Below are 16,238 nucleotides of genomic sequence, written 5' to 3' on the forward strand. Positions count from 1 at the left end.
AAGAATGCTTGAAAGTCATCTATTACACTGAATGACCATATTTTCCCCTGAAACATGATACTCAATTTTGCTGAATAGGTGACTCTTGGTTTTAATCCCAGCTCCTTTGACCTCCAGAATATCATATTCTAAGCTCTTCGATCCCTCAGTGTAGAAGATGCCATATCCTGAGTTATCCTGATTGTGTTTCCACAGTATTCAAATTGTTTCTTCCTGGCTGCTTGTAATATTTTCTCCTTTATCAGGGAACTCCAGAACCTCACTATAATATTCCTAGGAGTTTTCTTTTTGGGATCTTTTTCAGGAGGTGATTGGTGGATTCTTTCAACCTCTGTTTTGGCCTCTGGTTCTAAAACATCAGGGCAATTTTCCTTTAGAATTTCTTGAAGGATGATTTCTAGGTTCTTTTTTTGATCATGGCTTTCAGGTAGTCCAATAATTTTTAAATTCTCTCTCCTGGATCTATTTTCCAGGTCAGTAGTTTTTCCCACGAGATATTTCACACTGCCTTCTACTTTTTCATTTGTTTGGATCTGTTTAACAGCATCTTTATTTCTCATAAAGTCATTAGCTTCCATTTGCTGCAATCAAAAAAAACGAAAATTAAAAAAAAAAAGAAAAGGGTAGAAGTGTAAAAATACTCAAGCTTGTTTGGAATTGGATTCCAAAGGGATGGTAAATATTTAAGAGAAAAATAACTCCTGGCATATTAGCTCAGGGATATAGGCTCAGGGGGAAAAAAAAGACTAATAGTGTTAGAATCCAGAATACCTAGTGAGTTGGCATTTTTTTAAAATGCCTTCGATTATTGTTTTAATGCGAGATGAAGGAGGACTTCACTTTGTTGATAATGGAAAGAACAGAGATAAATATCTCTGGCCATACATTAGTCATGAAAATAAATGTGAATTAGAAATAGGAGTAGAGATGACTATGAAAGCTTGATCTACATATAAATTTTACTAAGATAAAATGAGTAAAGTAAGCCTGGATATCCATAATTCACATAACCTATATCTAGTTTGTACTTTGAAATTTCCTTATAAACTACTAAAAGAAAAGGGTATTGTAAACTCTCAATGACTGACAACTTGTTTTGAGTAAGGGAGGGGAAAGTGTGGAGGAAAGACTGTGAACCCAGAAACACAGTCTTTATAGATCTTTGATCCCCTGGGCAGTGGCAGAAGAAAGTGATCCAGGGGACTTCTTCCCTTGATATTCAATTCAATGTAGTTCAATTTACTAAGCATTTATTTAGTGTCTTTTGTTGTTCAGTTGTTTTTTAGTCCTATTTAACTCTTTGTGACACCCTTTGGTTTTTCTTGGCAAAGATAACTGGGGTTATTGACCATTTCTTTCTCTACCTCATTATACAGATGAAGAAACTGAGCCAAACAGGATTAAGTGAGTTTCGCAGGATCATACAGGTAGTAAATGTCTGAGGCCATTTTTGAACTCAGAAAGATGAGTCTTCTTGACTCCAGGCCTGGCATTCTGTCCACTGCCCCATCTAGTTGCCCTATTTAGTGCCTACTATATGTAAAACCCAGTTCTTCGTATAGGGAATATAAAGAGAAAATGAAAATTCTTAGGATCATATATCTAAGGTTGGAAAGGACTTCAAAAGTCATTTTAGTTGACTTCCCCCAACACACACACACACACACACACACACAATTTTACAAATAAGAATATTGAGATTCATACAGTTTGAGTGACTTACCCAAGGTCAGGAGTATCCAGGTTGGTATTGGAGCCCAGGACCTCTGATTCCTATGACAATGCTCTTTCCATTAGCTTACATTCCTTCCTGTTTTAGAGTTGTCATTTTACTGGGGGATATAACATTTACACAGATAGGCAAATACAAGATAATTGGAGGAGGGATCAAATTTTAACAACTAGGGGATCAAGAAAGACTTCCTCAGAAGGAATGAGGGAATTTGTTTTGCTTGACTAAGCACTTTTGCTATGAGGGATTTTTCCCCCTTTACTCTTATTTTCTTTTTTTTTAAAGCAATAGGGGTTAAGTAACTTGCTCAAGGTTACATGGCCAGTTATTTCTGGGTGTGGTGCTAAGTCTCTCAGCCCGGATTTGATCCAGGTCATCCTGACACTGGAGCTGGTGCTCTTACTCACTGAGCCACCTGGTCGCCCCTCCTTTACTCTTATTTTCCAACGAGGGGGTGGAGTGGGAGGAGAGTTAGATTTATGTTCACTTAAAAAAGCTAACATTTAAAGTAGAGGTGGTAGAGGATGCTACAGATGTGGGATGTTAAATATGCTTTTGGATGAGACCACTGTCTTGTCATTAGTCTTGCTTAATTTTTACTCTTTTACAAGAAATCTCTCATGGAATGGAGGCATTCTGAAAAATGTTTGTAATGTAAAAGTGAAAGACAAAAAAAAGTCCTCTAAGAAGAAGCATCTGAATTGAGTATCATAGAGTTGTAGGGAATCAATTTCAGTAGTGTAGGAAAGGTTGTGCAAAGGCAAAGAAGCCAGGGAGAAAAGTAAGTCCCTATAGACTAAAAATTGTCTTTCTTTCATTACACATTACATATCATTTTGTACCATTCTTGTGCTTTTATCTTATTGTATTCTGCCTTACATATTATATCACCATGGCACGGCTATCTATGTAATTGGAACTCAGTGTTAGTGAATGAATCAGCCAAAATTCAAAGTTGAATTGGTATCAGATTCAGGTGACAACCACAGCACGTATTTTGCTCCTCTTAGAACATTGCCTATTATTTCATATTATAGTTATTTGTTCATGTGCTTTACCCTTCTGCTAGATTTGAAACTCCATGAGTACAGGGATCACATGTTATCAAAATGGTGCATCTCTATAGCAAATAAAACAGAATTTTGTACATGATAAGAACTCAAATTTTTGTGGGATGAAAACTGCTGAGAGAAACAGAGAAAGTAAAATTTTTTTTGAAGTAAGAAAAACACCATTATGGAGATTTATAGACACTAATGGATAAATGAGTTTTAAGGAAAGAGGCATTGTGTCAAATGCTAGAGACATGTGAAATAGGATTAGGACCAAAAACACACCACTGGATTTGAGATGTCTCATGATATTGTTGGTAGATCACAATTTCCAATTCAGATTACCTACTTGCTATGTGATATGTACTAGGAACACTGGGTTTAAAACCTAGTTGTTCTACATGAATGACCCTGGGCAAGTCACTTAAATTTGGGGGGCTTAGTTTAAATGCCCATGAAATTGGTGAGCTGGATTAAATGGCTTCTCTAGTCCTGCCCACTTTGATTGGTCAATAGGAAATCATTAATAAGGAGCTTTGTGCAACCTCTCCCAGTAGTATGATGACTAATTGTAGGCAAGTGTGTGGTGGGAAAGGGAAGAAGCAGCTGCAGATCATTCATTCAAGAATTTTGACAAAAAATAACATTATAGGCAACTGGAACTACCATGTAAACATGGAAAGGTCATAGAGAAGATCCTGAATTACACAAAATAGAACAAAGATGGGAGGAAAATCAAAACAGAATTCTACAGATAACTCTTCCTACAACATAATCATGGGGGATAAAGGACAGAATAGTGTAAAGGACAGAAACTCCTAGTTTCACAAGTCTTTCAGTGCATTTTCATTTGACTTTCAAATACCTAAAGTACTAGGGATCCCCTTCTTCTGGGCAGTCAACATCAGATTCTTAACTCGAGCTATCCACAGTCTTTTATATTTAGAGTTAGATATGTATGTATATATCAAATACCCTAGTGGTGATTATATCAAGGTACTAAGTATATAAAGACTGTGTGAATCATGAGTATCCAATTTTATTTTATTCAATCCATATTATAGAGTATATACTACACATGTACAAAATATACTGTATGTAGACTTGTATGTATTGATATCTATATATAGATGGAATGGTGAATCCATTTTCAAATGAGGTTTGGAAAGGGGAAAGAAAGGGAAAAATAATTTTTATAGTTTCTCTTAGGTACCTGTTCTAAGAGGTTTTGTTGTTGTTTGTTTGTTCATTGAAGGTTTTTGTTTCTTTGTTTTACAAAAATCTCACCTCTGGGCCATTTTGCTTTCATCCAGAATTTTCTCTTTCATCCAGAATGTTAGTCATGTCTTGGGTCTTCACAGACCTTGGTAAAAGGGTCCCCAGATACTGTAGAGGATTCTAGGTAACAATGAATAAACAGGGTTATAGGGCACCCTTCCTTTATTTACAAAGAAAATGCATAGAACACATAAATTACTCAGAGTAGTCCATAACTCATTAATACATATTTTTCCCTTTCTGATGGTTCTTGTCTTTATCCAAACCCTATTCATTTTTCCATGTTAATGCTATCATCCCATGAAACATATTTCTCCAGAAGGGAAAAAAAAAAACCTTGGAATTTCTAGAGATATAAACCACAATCCCCCAGTCCTGGTATTCCAATGAATCCAATCTATAGGATGGAAACTCCTATGTTACTATCTTAAGGATTTAGAATCTGGGTTGGCCAAACTGGACTTGAACTTTTTGAATAACTCCTACCCATGTTTCCCCGATAATAAGACACTGTCTTATTATTTATTTTGGACAGAAAAACACCAGAGGGCTTATTTTCAGGGGAGGGCTTATTTTAATGAACATTGACAGCAATTTTAATAAACAGGTAAATGTGAACAAAAAAAGTACCTTTATTCAATAATGAATTCAATAAAGAACAGGATGACGTGCTCACTGCTGCAGCTCTGATTGGATGCAGCTCGGAGCGCAGCGTGCGTTTCACCGGGGGGGGGGGGGGGGGGGGTCAAAAGGGGGGGCACCGTAATGTAGCGTGTAGCACAGGGGATCATCTTCACTACAGTAGCAATCTCAATAGGGCTTATTTTCAGGGGAGGGCTTATTTTAGAGGAATCTTACACAGTAAGGGGAGGGCTTATTTTCGGGATAGGTCTTATTATCGGGGAAACACGGTAGTATTAGAGAAGAACAAAGCAAATGTCTTTTAAGTTCTTATATTGTGATTTAGACCTTTATTGGTTTTCCATACATACATGTTATATCTTCCTGGTGCATTGCATGTTACTGTTCTCCCTAAGAGAGCATCATCATCATCATACAAGAATTTCTCCTTCTTTCTCTAAATACTTGTATTCTCAAATCATCTAAGAGAATGCTATTGTCCAGGTCTTTTCTATCTCTAGAAGGATGGATCCTTGAACTTGGCATTTCTAATAGCCAAAGTTGCCACCATTCAGAATTCTCTGTCTCCCTTTCTCTGTCATTGTCTTTCTCTCTTTTCTCTCTCTTTCTCTGTCTCTTTTTCTCTGTATGTCTCTCTCCTCCCCTCACTCTTATTTCTTTCTATGTGTCTCTTTCTCCCTCTCTTCCTTTATGTCTCTCTATATTTCCCTACTTCCCTCTGTTTCTGTCTCTCTTCCTCTCTCTCTCTCTCTCTCTCTCTCTCTCTCTTCGTGTATCCTTGTCTCAAACTTTCTTTGTCTCTGTCTCTATCTGTCTCTGTCTCTCCCTCTCCGTTTCTTTCTCAACATGATCACTTCTCTTAGAGTCAAGTAGTTGAGAGTATGCAATGACATCTAGTCTCTTCCCTCTTCTACTCATCCTCAACACAGTTGTCAAAATCTTCCTAAAACTTAAGTCTTAAAACAATCCCTTGATCAAAAACTTCACAGATTCCCTACTGAATCTAAGCAATCTATGCACATTCTTAAGCTTGCTGTTTTAAACCCTTAACAATCTGGTCTCAATCTGCTCAGGTTTTTGTTAGATTATTTCCCTTTACACACTGTCCATCCCTGCCAAATTGGCCTATTTGATATTTCCCTTAACTTGTTCCTCCATCACCATTCGCCATGACTGTGCAGAGGCTGATCCACATTCCTGGAATGCACTTTTTTTTTTACTTCTGTCTCTTATAATCCCTAGATTCCTTTAAGGTTGAGATCATGTGCTGAATGCTACAGGATGGTATTTGTGACATTTTTATTTTTGCATAATTTCATCCTCCTTTTCAAATTATCATGTATATACTCACATATTTATATGTTGTATCCCCCTCCAGTAGAAAATAAACTTCTTGTGGGCAGGCAATTATTTTTAATCCTTTGTCCTAGTGCCTAGAAAAGAATTCATGCTTAATAGATACTTTTGGATTTAAATTGAATTTGCACTTCTGGTATTACTTCTCCAGTAATTTAGAGTCCTAGAACATGGGATTTAGGAGCTCTCCATATTACTCTGTGACTCAGATGCCTTTGAGATAAAGAGGACCAGAAATTCTGTCAACACTCTATGAATGCCAGAAAATCTAAAACCTTCTACTATTTATTCCTGCCTTTTACTATGGGGGGCACATCATCCAGGTGTATGGATAGTTACCATTTTATCCATTTGAATTTAACTCTGAGCTCCCACGTACTGGAAAACTTTATCTCTTTTTTATTTGAATTACTGTTAGTTGCACAACTGTGTAATGTAATGCCAAGGAAAGGCAACTTCCCAGGTTCAAAATACCAGCATAGGTGCTCTCCATTTTATTCAGTAACAAACCCAGAACAGAGAAGATCAAAACATGACATCATTCAAAATACAGCATTTACTAAGTGTGATTAAATAATCTCCAAGGACTACCGCACCCCAGGACCTTCCAATCATTCAATCAATTACAAAGTCTCTGTTCTAAATACTTCTCCACCCCTAGGCTATACCTTAATTAAGTCCACCACAAAGCCCCTCTTCTCAAATGTAGATTAGTTTCCAAACATAAGGTCAAAAGTTCCCCACCCCTGGATCACAATTGAATCTACCCCAGAGTTACATCAAGTTTAAACACAGCACTTAATACCCAAATGGAGGTCTTTTCTTCATCTTGACACGAGGCAAGTTCTCAGCAATCTTAGTTCCTGGGGAGACAAGGCTTAGAAAGGCCATAAGATACATTGCCAGTCCCTTCATGAATTTGTCCTTTGTCTGTAGAACAGTCCTAGAACCCCTGAACACATTAGCAAAGCCCTCTCCCAGGATTTCTGTAAACATACAACAAGAAAATCCTTCTTCAGGGCTTCTGAACCAACAGAAAGGCTCCCAGACCCCTGCAACAACAGCACTGTCCTTCACCAGTGGACAGTATTCATTCTGTCTGCAGGACAGTCTCCAGACCCCTGCAACAACAGCACTGTCCCTCACCAGTGGACAGTATTCACTCTCTGTCTGCAGGACAGTCGCAGGCCTTCTTAGCGAACAGCCAGGTTCCAGGACTTCTTCAACAAAAGGACTGTCTTTCACCAGTGGACAAATCTGGCAAAACAACATCAAAACAGACAGACAAAGTGCCAGCAAAACAGCCATGTCTCCTCAGTCCTTGGCAGCTCAGGGGGCAGGTCTCAAAAGTCCAGGGCAATTCAAAGCGGCCACCAGCAATTCTCTTAGTCTCTCTCTCTCTCCACGAGGTGCTGCTTCCAAGAAAAAAAAGGTCTTCCGCCTCTCTCTTGTCTCTCCAAATCTAAGTCACCAGCTCCTCCCAGTTCAGGACTTTCTTTTCACATCAACAAGCCCATCCCACAGGTGGGATTAACAAACTCTGGGTTTTAACACAATCAATTTGAAAACCAAGCCAATACAGGGGAATCTTTAATTGCCATTACTATCACAAACTGCCAGGATGGAATTGGTTCCTCATGAAAGAAGATATTTTGTAATACTGAATACAGTGTTTTTATTCTTATCATACACTTGATATACAGCAATTAATAATGAGGATGTCATACATCATAATGAGCCGTAAACATCTACAAAAGTCTTCAAGCCTGCCACTCATCTAGATCTCCCTAGAGTCTCTGAGAATTGGTCTGAACTTAGATTTCTGGGAAATGCAGGATTTGATTCCTCTCTGGAAGGCAAAGAGTTCAACCACCCAGTTCCACAGGATGTTCAGTCATACTGTACAAGGACCAGTCTAACTCTTATGTTAGTCTCAGAAAACAGGCTCTACTACAAACTACAGCTATGGGGAAGTGGTATTTTTTTCTGATTGCTTGTGGGGAACCTGTTCTGAGCACAGCTAACCCATTTTGTAACAGTGTTAATTTAATCAGCATTCTTCCCTGGCAAGGAGCAGAACTGCCAATTACTTTGTATCCCTTTCTCCTTGAGTATTGCACTTCCTTTCTTTTTTAGACACAAATTAAATTTTTATCAACAAAAATATAAAGTTTATGTTCCTCCCATCCTCCCTTTCCCCTTCAAAAATGTGTATGTGGGAGGGGGGAACCATCGAAAAAATACTTAAGCAAAACAAATTTCAATGATGGCCATGTCCAGTGTCTCATTCCATACTCACCTTTCTTTCTCTCATGAGGTGAGTAGCATGCTTCATCAGCAGTTCTTTATATTAATCAATGGTCATTGAGTTAATTAGAGTTCTTACGTCTTTCAAAGTTGTTTATCTTTATAGTGTTGATAGTGTATAAATTATTCTCCTGCTTCTGCTCAATTCACTCTGCATCAGCTCATATAAGTCTTCCCAAGATTCTCTGCCCTCACCGCTTTTCTCTGCTCCTAAAACTTCATGTCTCTCTCCTCTTTAGTTCCTGTTACTACCCCCAGCAATAATCCATCATACCTTAGAAAGGGAAACAGAGTTTTTCACATGTCATATGTAGTCACCTATGCAAAATTATGATTAATTAATTTGTGATTTTCGGCAAACATCTTAATCTGTCTGAACTTCAGTTTTCTCTAAGTTGAAAGGGTTGTAGTAAGTTGACACTTAATAACCTTTCCAGCTCTAGCATTCTCTGATTCTGTGATATGTCTTAAAAGTTCCTTAGGTTTGTAAATATATTTATTACCTCAACCTGCTGGGGTTTTTTCAGTATTATGTGGAACTTTTTGGAATAGGAATCATTCAAAATAACTGTGGCAAGATAGGGGCATATTTTCTAAATGACATTTTTTAGAATAAGATGAGCTTTTTTTTTCTTTTGCAAAACAACCCTGTCTTTACATATCACTTTATTATATTCTATCACATATAATTAATGATGCAAAACAATTTGAGTGGTCCGTATGAGATATTGTCTTCAAAAACAAAAGTCACTGCTTGCTAATTGCAATTAGCAGGTTCTCTAGATGCTGATGGTTTTAATTAAAGAAGGCAATTTATTGTGTTATTTTTTAATTTGTGTTCATGGTCTTGTAGTTGTTGCTGTTCTTTGTCTATTGGTTATCAGTAAGCCAGATAGTGTCCTCTAGTGGAGAAAGAATCTCATTTATCATCACCTTTAGATATAGCTAAATGCTAGATAGCTAATTAGAAGAATATTGCACTGAAGACCAAGTGTTGCTGCCAATTGGAGTTCACTGGTTAAAGTGAATGTGTTTTTTTCCCCAAGGTACTTCTCACATTGTGGCCTGTTTTGGAAATCGACTGTATAACGTGCATTGTTAACAATTTAGATAGCAAAGGATTTTTGTGATCAATTTTAAAGTGCTTCCATACAAACCTGGTGGGTTTGTGCTGACAGTGCACCTTTCCCTAAAAAGCTACAGAAGCATTTAATGCAATTTACCATCACTTTTACAGAAATCAACTCAAGGCAGCAATTGTCTTTTGGGCTTAACTCATGGCACACATCCATTCGATGCATGATACTTGTAATCAGTGATTTAATTTTCTTTGCTGTTATTTAAAGGAAAATAAATGTGTTGAAGGAAAAATTAAATAAACCTTTTTACTCCCACATATAGGTGAAAACTTCGCCTGTTTTGGCATCTTGATACTAATTTTGTTGACCAATACTTCTTTTGAGTGCCTTGTGCCAATACTAACATGACCTAAGTGGGGGGATTAGAGCCATAACTGGGATATCAAAGAACTATGAGAGTTATTTTTCAATACCTCCCTAAGTGGGAGAGGATTGGAAGTCATGTAGTTTGTTTGAATCACTTTCTATCAGAACCTGAGATTATGTTATCAATGTGTCATGTTAAAGTAAATTGGTAAGACGGAATGACAGAAAAGATGGATGGTTTCTATTGGTAGCAAGTTAGAAACTTAGATTTATACAGAGAAAAAGGGGGAACTATTGATATGATTCTTACAATGAAAAAAGATCACAGGAGAGGGTTGCAAAAATTGAAACTGATGATACAAATGGTACCATTCCTATATTATATCAATTTTATCAAAAGAATGGTAATTATAAGTATAAACTAAAATATAGACCTGGAGTCGGAAGGACCTGGGCTCAAATGTGGTCTGAGACACTTACTGACTGTATTTATTTATTTGTTTATCTGTTTATTTATTCATTTATTTATTTATTTAAATGGTTCCTTCTTGGGTCGCACTGATAATCTATCAAGTTCAGTTCCTCCTTTTTGTCCGAGGCCTACTTCTTGCTCAAAAATCTCCAAGGTATATGGGAATTGTGTGGGTGCTAAGGCTAGGGGTTGGGAGAAAAGGGGAGAGAGGAGATTGGTAAGAAAATATGTAGGTTTTTACATACACCTCTTTAACAACCTTGTAATAAAAAAACCAACAAAAACAGCTAGCCAATCAAGCTGAAAGATAAAATGACATTATATGTAAAATTCTACACTACAATCCATATCTCTTTGCCCAGAGGAAAGATTTGTGTATCATTATCTTTTCTTCAGGACTAAGATTGCTTATTACAATTAATCTGAGTAATGCTGCCTTTTAGTGCTGTTTTCATTTACATTATTTTGTTACTGTTCAGTTATTTCAGTCCTGTCTGACTCTTTATGAGCTCATTTGGGGTTTATTACAAAGGTTGTAGAGTGGTTTGCCATTTTCTTCTCTAGCTCATTTTACAATTGAGGAAACTGAGGCAAACAGGATTAAGTAAAAGGATTAAGCCCAAGGTCACACAGTTACTAAGTGTCTGAGGACAGATTTGAACTCAGAATGAGGAGTCTTCATGACTCTATCCACTGTACCACCTTGCTGCCCTTACACTATTTTAGACAATCTGAATACTGTTCCTTTGGCTTTGTTTACTTTGCCTCCATTCCTACAAGTCTTCACACATTTCTTTAAATTCCTCATATTCATCATTGCTTACGAAGTAAGAATTTCTCATGACATTCATATACCCTAATACATTTAACCAAATCCAATCCATAGGGAGGACCCCAGAATTTTTTGCTTCCACAAAAAATGTTCCCATGAATTTAGAAATAGATGGTATGAGGGGTGGGAGGGTGCAGTAAGTAAGAGCGCTGGCCCCAGAGTCGGGAGGACCCAGGATCAGTTCTAACCTCAGATACTTAACACCCACATAAAATAACTGGTGGTGTAACCTTGGGCAAGTTACTTAACCTCAATTGCTTAAAAAAAAAGAAATAGATGCTACCTCTATTTCTGTCTTTGACCTTGCTGGCACATTTGACAAGAGCTTTTAGTTATGATCCACTAATAATCTTCCTTTTGGTTTATGGCAAACTTTAGCCACACTAGAGATAAATATTAATTTTCAGTTGAACACCTGGCTTATTAACAACCCTTGTCAACCATTCCGTCATTATTTCTAAAGCAGAGCACATTCTCTTTAATGCATACTCCCCTTAAAAACCATTTGTCAGTTGGAAATATATTATGGCTTTATAAGATCTTCCATAGTGCATAAGATGAGGTAAAAGCTTGGTCATTTTTAAAAAATCATGATAGTTATGTTGATTATATTTAAATGCCCAGTTATTGGAGAAATCTTTTTATCTTGGTTCTGGATTAATAATAGCTAACATTTATTTAAAGCTTTAATTACTACAAAGTTCTTCCAAGATATTTTCATACTTGATATAGTATGTAAAAGGTTCTATGTAATTAAAAAAAGTTCATCAATAATTTGAATATTCAATATCAAAACTAAGGTCTTTATGTTTCTAAAAGAAGAGATGTCAAAATTTGTAACATGTAGGCCATTTCATAGTTTTGAATTATAGAATTACTAAATATCAAGAGGTGAAACCTGACTTCCAATAATTGAGCCATAGTGAAATGGAATACCACTTAATTAATTGCCCGAATAGTACTGAAAATTTAGACAGATGCATCATTGTGTGACCTTCAACAAGGAGAAGCTATTGACTGATAATGAATTTGTCCTGTTGTAACTAGTACGACCTGAGTTTTGGCATCAAAAGACATTATCTAAATGTTTATTCCCTTCTCTTCCCTCGTAGTACCTGAACATATTTTATTTATTCAATTTAAAAATTCTATAGAAATAATTTATGAAGAACTTATTATATTCAAAGCACTTCTTGTCACTGGAGATACAGGGGGAAAAATGAAAATAAGAAATGTCATCCCCTCAAGGGTTTACATTTACAGTATAATGGAATGCATATTTGGAGACAGAACTCTGGGTTCAAATTCCAGCTATGTTACTCATATCTGTGTGACAAAATTACTGGTTTGAATTTGAGCAAGTCACTTATCTTCTTCTTGTGTGATTCAGGTATAAAACTGAGGGGTCTTTTTTCAAGCTACATGACCTCTGGCTTGGTTTAAATCTGTGATCCTCTACTCTGCTGGGTATGGGGTGAGGGGAGAAAGAGAACAAAATATAGGCACATAAATACAGTGCAAGCAATTTTGAAAAGAGAGAGAGAGATCACTAGAAGTTGAAGTAATTAAGAAAGACGTAACAGAAGAGTTGGTTACTTTAGCCTCAGTGGAAAATGAGGATCCTAAAAGGTTGGTGATGAAGAGGGAATTCATTCTAACATGGGGATTAGCCTGTGAAAATAATGGAGGTGAGGAATAGAATACTGAATTCAGGAAATAGCTGGTGGTCTTTTTGGATAGAAGATAGAATTTGTGGAGTAGAATAATAAAAACAATATTGTAAAATAAGTTGAATCCAGATTCTTCTGGGATATAAATGCTCACCAAAGGGATTCATACCTAAACCTAGAGGCAATAAAGAGCTATCAAAAGTTTTTGAACAGAGTAATGGTGTGGTTAGAGTTATGCCTATTCCTTAACAAGATTATTTCTGGAAACTCTATGAAGGATGAACTAGAGAGAGGAAAAATTGGTGGCAGAGAAAGCAATTAGCAGGGTAATAAAATTGTCTGGAGGTGATAAGGGCCTCTGTTAAGGTGGTGGCAGGGTAAGAGCAGAAAAAGAGTTAGTTGTGAAAAGTGGAAGTGTAACTGACAAGGCTTAGAAACTGTTGGGATATAGGAGATTGAGAAAGAGAAAAGATTCAAAGGTGATTTACATGAATGGGAAGATAGCGGTCCCCTCAGTAGGGAAGTTTGGAAGAGGGGCATCTGGCATATTTTTGGAACTGGGTATTTTAAGAGCTTTACTATAGCCTGAATCTAGTCATCTGTGAACAACAAGGTGAAATACTATGAGGGTGTCATTAGGGTTCTTTAACTCTGGGATGGAACTAAAATTAGAAGAAATTTATGACTTTGGAAGTTTCTTTGATAAATCCCTTATAATAGGAGCCAGAATAGAAACAGGAATTCTTGCTACTTCCTCCAACTCCACATTAATCATAACTAGTCATAGTTAGGGGATATCCACTACTTCCCTTTGGAAGAAACAGACACTGGTTTGAAGTTAATGTAAATAGTATCCTAGCAATACAGTCTATGTTTTTGTGGATGAGTTATATTTCTCTCAGACTCTCTCAGACATTTGTGGCCTTCTAATTTTTTTTTTTTTTGGCTTTTGGAGGGGAATTGGGGTTAAGTAACTTGCCCAAGTTTACATGGCTAGTTTGTGTGTGTGTGTGTGTGTGTGTGTGTGTGTGTGTGTGTGTGTGTGTGTGTGTGTGTGTGTAGGTGTTAAGTGTCTGAGGCCAGAACCAAACTCAGGTCCTCCTGACTCTGGGGCCAGCATTTTACTCACTGCGCCACCCAGCCTCCCTGGTCTTCCAATTTCTAAAGATTACAGTTAAATTCAATACATTATCTTAAAAAGACCATTTGTTTTTGTTCTGGAACTCATCAATCAAACAATATTAAACTTAATCTCTTAACTGGTTTGTGCTGATGTAGTTTCCTTGTTACCATCTATAAGGTCTAAAATTTCCAACAGGGACTTAATTCCTATAGAGATCACCATACTATATGAAAAGTGTTAGTAGCATAAAAATTAACTTCATTGATTGCTTCTTGAGAAAACTAGACTGTTGGAATCATTTCATTTGTACCCTATTCCCCTAGGAATGCCAGGGGAAGAAGAGGACAGAACTTAGAAATTTGTATCTTCTACCTTAGATAGGGACAGAGTGTTCACTATTACTCAGAATAAAGCTATACTGTTGAAATGCTCCAAAAACTTGTGCACATTAATAACAATAGTGGCAGTGGCTCCTGAAGCTGCTATTGTTGCTACTTCTTCTACTTCCATTGTCATTGAGCTTTTAAGTTTTGCCAAGTGTTTTATGTATATCACATCATTTGATCCTCCTAACAATCCAGTAAAGTAGGTACTAAATGTATTTTATCCCAAGCAGTTTGTCCATGGTTTCAGAGGCAGTAAATTTGGGATGCAGGTCAACTATTTCCTGAATCCAAATCCAGCATTTTGTGATGTATACTTATGTTATTGCCTTTTGCTCTATTGTGTATATGTGCAAAGTAGAAGAGAGTGCTTACAGCCAAATCCCAACCTGAGAGAAGTTTTGAGATCACCTAGTTTATCTCAATGTGAAAACTAGAAACATCTATTAGGCTATCAGAGGGAATGGACTTCTGACTTACTTATTTGTTTGTTTGTTGATTTAGGAAGAGGGAGTTCCTTGAAAAGGTAACAGTGTAAGTTGGTACCCTGTATTAGCAAGCACCTAGCACACCCAGGATGGCCTGCTAGCACAGGTTCTTTTGATCTCCTTTATAAAGGAAAGACAGTTTTAAAGGGGTTAACAATCCTACTTTAATTACAGAGAAAGAAGTAAATGTAGAACATACAAGCACAGAAATTAGGACAAACAGACAGGACTCCAGTTGTCTGAACATAGTAATATTGCTATATACTTTACATACATCACTGGTTTGAGGGAATACAGATATCTAAGTAGTTGGGGGGCTCTGAACAAATGACTACTCAGAGTCTTGACCAGGAAATCAAAAGATCCTTCTCATGAGAGAAACCCCCCCAAAATGTCAACCTCCCAGAATATATAACAAAGCCCCTGATTATCTCAGAACCAGTAGGCACAAAACCTATATGATTCAGCACAGTTGTGAATTATCAGGGTTCAAAGGAGATCAGTCTTTCAGATGTTTACAATTTAGCCTGAGCCTGGAAAACTGAACTCCAAAAAGAAAACAACAAAAATCCCACCTTGCTTGCACTTACATACCCTTAATACAAATTCTTTACAGAAGTTAGGTGACATGATAGAGTACTAAACTTGGAGTCAGGGTGATTGTTCAGTCACTTTTTAGTTGTGTATGACTTTTCATGACTCCATTTGGAGTTTTCTTGGCAGAGATACTGGAGTAATTTGCCAATTCCTTCTACAGCTCATTTTACAGATGATAAAACTGAGATAAACTAAGTTAAGTGGCTTGCTCAAGGTCACATGTGTGTCTGAGGTGTGTCTGAACCCAGATTTGAGCTTAGGAAGATGAGTCTTCCTGACTCCAGATCTGGCACTCTATCCACTGTGCCACCTGGCTTTCCTGGAGTCAAGAGGACCCTGAGTTCAAATTCTGCTTCAGATACTAGCTGTGTGACCATGAGAAGTCACATAACTTCACTCTGACTTAATTTTCTCATCTGTAAAATGGGAATCAGCACCTATCTCATAGGGTTGTTGAAAGGCTCAGATGAGACAGCATAAGTAAGGAACTGTACATATACTAACTATTCCTATTATTATAAATGATAGTCCTAAAGACTTATCTAGGACACTAAGAGGCCAAGTAACTTGTCCATGCTCACAGAGCCAATGTACTTTAGAAGCAGAACTTGAATCCACAACAATAACAACAGCCATGATATTTTTTACTATCAGACTGAATATAATTAATATGTGTCAGCTAGTCAATAGTTATCGTCATTGTGGTGTTTTGATACTTCCCATCCAGAGTCTCAAAAAATGGAACATGTCTGATCACTGTCAAAAATTTTGCATCTAAAGAAAGATGATGCAAAATATTTTATTAGTGTGGTTTTCTTCCTATTTGTATTTTTGGGTGCACATATTTGGACTTTACTGATT

General features: G+C 37.0%; 1 protein-coding gene across 1 annotated transcript in view; it reads left to right on the plus strand.

Annotated features, from left to right (window-relative positions):
- Positions 1–16,238, plus strand: part of IL1RAPL1 (interleukin 1 receptor accessory protein like 1) — a 1,610,170-nt gene that overhangs the window by 1,525,723 nt on the left and 68,209 nt on the right. The gene's annotated exons all lie outside the window — the stretch shown is intronic.

This window comes from Petaurus breviceps, unplaced genomic scaffold, assembly GCF_028583685.1.
Source record: "Petaurus breviceps papuanus isolate PSGF00001 unplaced genomic scaffold, PetGlider_PUasm1.0 90696, whole genome shotgun sequence".
In the NCBI taxonomy this organism is placed as follows: domain Eukaryota; kingdom Metazoa; phylum Chordata; class Mammalia; order Diprotodontia; family Petauridae; genus Petaurus; species Petaurus breviceps.